Genomic DNA, 6049 nt, shown 5'->3' with positions numbered 1-6049 from the left:
CTGAATTGTGGAGCTGGTTTTAAACTCGCCCTCCTCCTGAAATCCCCCGTCTCTGGAACTGCAGGCACGACTGTCTTCCAGCTTATTTCTGTCTTTACAGCTCTTGATGAGGTTGTTTATTTGAATTCCGTCTCCTTTTTGCTGTAAGTGTGGTGTGTGATGCTTATTGACTATTTTGCTGCTATGAAGCCCCTTCTTAGTACGCCTTCAGATTCTCTGAGTTTCTCTGTTGCCCTTTTGTAGTCTGGGAGCGTGTGATCTGATTTTCCTGGACTTGTTACTCTACAGTTATTCCTACTGTGTTCTAGGCTTATTCTGCCAGTCCGAGAAGATAGCTTACATGACGTTGTATTTACTAATACTTGTTTTGTGGCCTCACATTGGTCTATACTGGAGAGCCCTCCAAACACTGTGTGCATTGTGCAGCTCTGCTGATACCTACTAGGTCATCTGGTCCATGGTGTGGTGTAACTCTGATGTTTCTTCATGATCTACTCTTGAAAATGGACTGCTGACGTCTCCAACTATTACTGTATCGGCACCCATTTCTCCCTTTGGATATAATATTTGGTTTGTGCATTGATTGGATATGTATTTATGATTATCATAACCATTTGGTGAGTTGACCTCTTTATCATGACAGGTTGGTCTTCTTTCCTCTCTTCACAGATTCTGACTTAAAGTCTATTTTACCTGATATGACTACTCACCGCTGATGTCCATCTGAGTGGAATATCTTGTCTGTCCCTCCACGTTCAATCTACGTGTGTCTCTACCAGGGAAGTGGGTTTTTCTTGTAGGCAGCACATAGTTGGCTCCTGCTCGTTTTAATCCATTTGTCTAGTCTACTGATTTTGATTCAGAAATTCAATATGCTTATGTTCAAGGTGATGATTAGTAGCCAAGAACTTACTCCTGCCACTTGTTACTTACTTGCTTCTTCATTCCTTTTCTCCTTTCCTATTTTTCTCTCTTTGTGACTCGGGGTTCCGGCACTGATAAGGACTGTGAGTCTCTTGGCCACCAGGGAGTTTCACTGAGTTTCCATGAGGGCCACTACTTCCTTCCTTCCTTCCCCGAGCGGTGAAGACTTCCCTCAGGGCTGGTTTTTCTGAGAATGATATCATTTTTCTTTTATTGGTGAAGGAGAGCTTTACTGGGTGTAGTATTCTTGGTCAGCAGTTTTTCTTTTTCGTTTCCGACCTTGAACATTTCATCTCGTGCCTTCCAGTCTCGGCTGGAACTCTGCCGTGGTCTGTGGGACTCCGTGGGAGCACAGTTACCTTCTATGTAACTCGATACTTTTCTCCTGATGTTTTTAGAATTTTCTTTAGTCTTTGTCTCTTGACAGTTTGACTCTGATGTGCGTGAAGAGGACGCTCTTGATTGAGTCTCTGGTCTTTGAGCTCCCTGGATCTGGATGTTCACATCTTTTTTAAGGTTTGGCAAGATTTCAGCCATTATTTTGTTAAATGGGTTTTCAGTGCCTTTTTCCATCTTTACTCCACTTGGAATTCCCATAATTCAAAAAGTTGTTTACCTACTGAGGTTCCATAAATCTTGTAGGATTTCTTTCTTGTTTTTTCTTAATTTAAAAAAAAAAATTCTGACTGAGCAATTTCAGAAGGCTTGTCATCAAGTTCAGACATTCTTTCCTCTGCTTGGTCTAGTCTGTTTCTAAACCTCTTTGTTGGATTCTTAGCTCCAGGATTTGTGCTTGGTTATTTTTTATGATTTATAGCTATGTTGAATTTCTCATTCAGATCAGAATTTTTTCTTCATCTAGCTAAGTTGCCTAATGGTATTTTCCTGAATTTCCTTGAGTTTCTTAAGATCATTATCTTGAATCCATTTTCAAACATTTCGGGGTTTCTCTTTACTCTGGGGTCTATTTCTGCAGAATCATTGTGTTCCTTTGGAGGTTCTGTGCTTTCTTGCTCTTTCTTGCTTCTTATGTCCCTTGTTGATGCTTGTACGTCTGGTATAACAGCTGCCTCCTCTAGTTTCACGAAATAGCTCTTGTAGGGACAGACTGTTTTCCTGAGGTGTGGGGTGTCAACTAGGTAGAGTGCCGTGGCTTTGTTTCTGAGTGGGCACACAAATGAGCCACTCTGGGACTTCTTCAGCTGCAGATGACATTGGTGGTGTCCGTGAGTGTCTCGGGGGTCTAGACTCTAGATATTTGGAGGTAGTGATGCAACTTTGCAGCAAGTGTGGGTGCCACAAGTGTGTGACCTCAGCCCCAGGGGAAGGGCACTCATTACCAACTACAGTAGGTCCTCCAGGGGTGGCGATAGGGGTTCTGGGGGTGTGGGCTGTGGGAGGTTCTACCTCAGGAGCCATATTAGCTGTGGAAAGCTCCTGGCTGAAGTCGAAGCCACCAGGCCGTGTGTCTTTCCTGTGGCTGGGACTGCAGGTGCCTGTAGTGGTGATCGGGGCCTTTGTAGCTCTTACCCTTTCTCACTGGGGAGTTTCGCTTGGCTTTGAGCAGATCCTGTTTGGGGACCTGGGGTCCCAGCTGTGAGACACTTTGTTCCTCTCTCCATGCAGCCATCCCAGTTCCCGCGCTGTGCAGGGCTCCGTCATGCCCTTGCTGAGTTCCAGGGCTACCCCTTAGTCAATTTCCTCAAAATTCAGTTATGCGGGTGTTGTCTTGTCCATCTTGATGAAGGAGGTCACTCTGGCCCTCTATTCAGCAACAGAAACCTCTTCTGTCAGTTTTACCATCTGAAATGCTCCACAGGGACCCTCGGAGCAGGGAGCATGTCTGTCTGGTTGACGCGGGGCCGCCCTTTGACAGACGGGGTGTGCTCGTGGAAATCGGGGGATGAACGGAAACTTTCTCCAGACTTAACTCCTGAAGGAAGAGATTTGTGGCTTCAAGGGCGGTCTTGGGGGTGGAGACTGTGCTGTGGTGGCCTGCCCTCTCACGCTTCTGCTTCTGCTGACCCCCTCTCTTGTGGTGGCACATCCTCAGGTGTGGCTCCGTGACCATGGAAGTGTGTTCGATGGGCTTCACGTTCATGAGGCCAAAGCAAACTGTGGGCAACCAAATATGTGGGGTGAAATGGTGCACTCTACCCTTTGACCTTTGGAAGATGATCAGTAAAAGCAAACAAAATTCAAAATCTCTGCGACACGTACCCTTCAGTCACATGTGAACAGAAGCCCTTTCCATGCCCTATTTTTTAGCAGTTGGTGGAGTGAGCACCTCGGACAGGACGTGTCAGAGAGCGTCACTGCAGGCTGCCTGGAGCAGGGTAGGAGGAAAGCGGACTCCATCTTGGGCAGGTGCGTGGCCTTGGGAACCGGGGGGCCAGCTCCCGTCCAGTCTGCCAGGACAACTGCCGACCGTATTGCATGAGGTGGAGAGAAAAACTGGATCCCCTTGAGCGTCCAGTGACAGGCGAGCTGATGTAGAGTAGAGCACTCTCAGCTGGCTTGTCTCCTGTGGAGGAGTGGCCTTCCCCGCAGGGTGGCCATCTACCCTCCCTACTCTGAAGTCCCTCAAGCCTCCCTCTCAACATTCACATCGATTTCCACAGACTTTATTAGTCACTGTTCCAACAGAGCCTCTTGTACCCCACTGTGCTTTAACAGGTAGATTGAGGGGGCATGACTGACACAGAGCCATCTCCTGGGTCTGGAGTGTCCAGTGGAGCTTGTCAGAGGCAGGCCACCCAAGAGAGTCACAGCAGTCGTGAATGCGTCCTCCCCTCAGGACCCACTTCCCCCTAGGCGTCCCCTCCCCTAGCTCCCTGCTTCAAAACTCCCCTGAGGTTTGGAATTGTTCTTCTGGACACCCGCAGTATTGCTGCTGCCCCCCTGAGCGTGTCCCCCGGGCCTTCTCCCTCCTGGTTGTGCTGTGGGAGGGTGGTCCCCTGCTCTCAGGAACCCCACTTCCTCCTTCCTCCTGTGGAGCCTGTGGTCTCCACTGTGACCACTGCTCTGCGCAGCCGTCCATGTTGTCGCCTCCTCTCTCCTCGTCTCGGTCCCACAACAGCTCTTATGGCCAGGGGTGGCAGGTGTGCCCACGCTAGGAGGGCGTGCCCTGCAGCCAGGCCCCAGTGACCACGCACCTGCGGGTTGGGTCCCAGGACTTGTTCCTCGCCTGTTCCTTGAGCATCTGGTTATGTGAGTGAGCCACCATGAGTTCCCAGAAAGCCGAGAAGTGACGACTTTGTCTCTTTCAGGCTAAAGTAGCCTGTGAAATGGGGTCGACATTCAGCACAGATTGTTGAATACATAAGGCAGTGAATGCTGTGTTTCCAGGGAGTCAAATTTCACTTTGCCACTTTTGAATCTAACTTACGACTCATTTCAATGACAAAGGTTTGTATACTTTTTAATTCTGTCATGAGCAGACGAGGGGTCTTGTTTATAATGAAAATATCTCCTCATTCAATAATTTATCAGAATAATGACAAATCCAGATTTGGGCAATTCATAGTCTCCATCCTTAAAGATCACAATGTTCACTTGCAGAGAAACCATGTCTGAGTGAAGTGTTAAGCAGCTGTAGCTTAAGTCAGGAAACCTGAATCACACACAGTGAACCTGAAGTCGTGTGTAGGTGCGCCAGGTTGGGGATTGCTCTCACCTGACAAGGCCCTCAAACAGAGCACCGAGCAGCAGAGCTCCCTCCACGGAAGCTCCGTCCACCAGCAAACTCACCCGCCAACTGAATGATGCTGCCAGAAATACTATCGTTTTGTGTATGTCACGGCCTGAACAAGTTTGGGGACTGCTATTAACTCAAAAACCATATAGTTATGCAAAAAAAGTGATTGGCAGCTTACTTTGGTTGGGGAAAAAGAGGAAAAAGACTTATTATTTAAAAAATATCAGATCTCAGAGAACTGATTGTTCAAGAATTAAGAAAGCTGGAGACCTCTATGAATTAGAGACCACAGGAAGAAAATCACAGCAAACAAGAAAGACAACTCCAGAGGGGTACCCTCAAAATGAAGGATGTAAACCATATCCTCTCTGTGCTCCGAAGTCAGAGTCCAGGGAGAGCCTGTCCACTTGAGAGATCCAAGGTCACAATCCACATTCCTGGATGTTGCCAAAGGAAACCTGAGCACAGGACCTCGTGAGGAGGCTGCCCGTGTCTTGGGAGTGGGGGCACCAGCCTAGACCTGGTGACTCACGGGCGTGTCCAGGTCCTGTGTCACGGGCCTACGGGGTGGCCAGGAGCAGCTGCGGCTGAGGCCCTGGGAGGAGCCCCGGGCCTCTTGTGGGGGGAGCAGGGGCTGGGGGATGGCTGTGCACCAGGACTCACCAGGCAAGGGGAGGTGGGGGGCTCCAGGAAGCAGAGGGCGGGGGGCTGCACCTGTGAGGTAGGACGCAGCTGCTAGAGAGTCAGGTGGTGTGGACCCCAGGCCAGCCCACCCCAGCCCTACCAGAAGCTGCACCTTAATTGCAAAGGAAAGAATTGTCTAGACAAAGCAATGGCCTACCCCCCATGGGGAGGCACATTCCCAGAAGCAATTAGGGAAGATGGAAAATTCACTTAGGAAAGAGCTGGAAAGTTCCGTGGAAACTCGGCTGCAGCATCCAGGGCAACATCTGCCACCTGCGGTATTTAGAACTAAGCCGAGTCGTCTGCATGTACATCTCAGAAATGTAGCTGGAGCTGCCCAACGAAATATTTTAAAACTTGTCATATTCCCAAACTGCCTCCATAAATCAGCCACATACTCCTGTCATCTTTTATACATATGTCCTAAGTTTTAAGGAATTTTATGGGCTTTGAGCATTGTTATTCACTTTAATATCTTGATACTAAACACTGAATTGCTTTTGCCTGCAAGATCGTACACAGTGTAAAGCAGTATTGATGCTCAAAGAAAACTAACATAAAGTTAAACTAGCATGAAGTGCAGAAAACAGCAAACTTGACCAGACTGCTCCTGCCATTAGCTGGTGTGACCTGAGGAACTCCACAACAGCCACCCACTCCACGTCACGCTTTGTTTATGACACTCAGGAACACCTGGCCTCTGCAAAAGCTGACCATCTAACACACACACACACACACACACAC

General features: G+C 48.5%; 1 long non-coding RNA gene across 1 annotated transcript; it reads left to right on the top strand.

The window, feature by feature from the left end:
- Window positions 1-3168: 3168 nt before the first annotated feature.
- On the top strand, window positions 3169-5203 carry LOC124095875 (uncharacterized). The gene is made up of 3 exons (XR_009227242.1): window positions 3169-3291; window positions 4194-4332; window positions 4486-5203. It is a non-coding gene; the product is annotated as an uncharacterized LOC124095875 (long non-coding RNA).
- Window positions 5204-6049: the final 846 nt, after the last annotated feature.

The sequence above is a fragment of the Marmota monax genome, unplaced genomic scaffold (assembly GCF_021218885.2).
Source record: "Marmota monax isolate L192 unplaced genomic scaffold, Marmota_monax_Labrador192_F-V1.1 WCK01_AAM20220418_F8-fsc00083, whole genome shotgun sequence".
Taxonomy (NCBI): domain Eukaryota; kingdom Metazoa; phylum Chordata; class Mammalia; order Rodentia; family Sciuridae; genus Marmota; species Marmota monax.
This window is presented reverse-complemented; position numbering and strand designations above follow the sequence as displayed.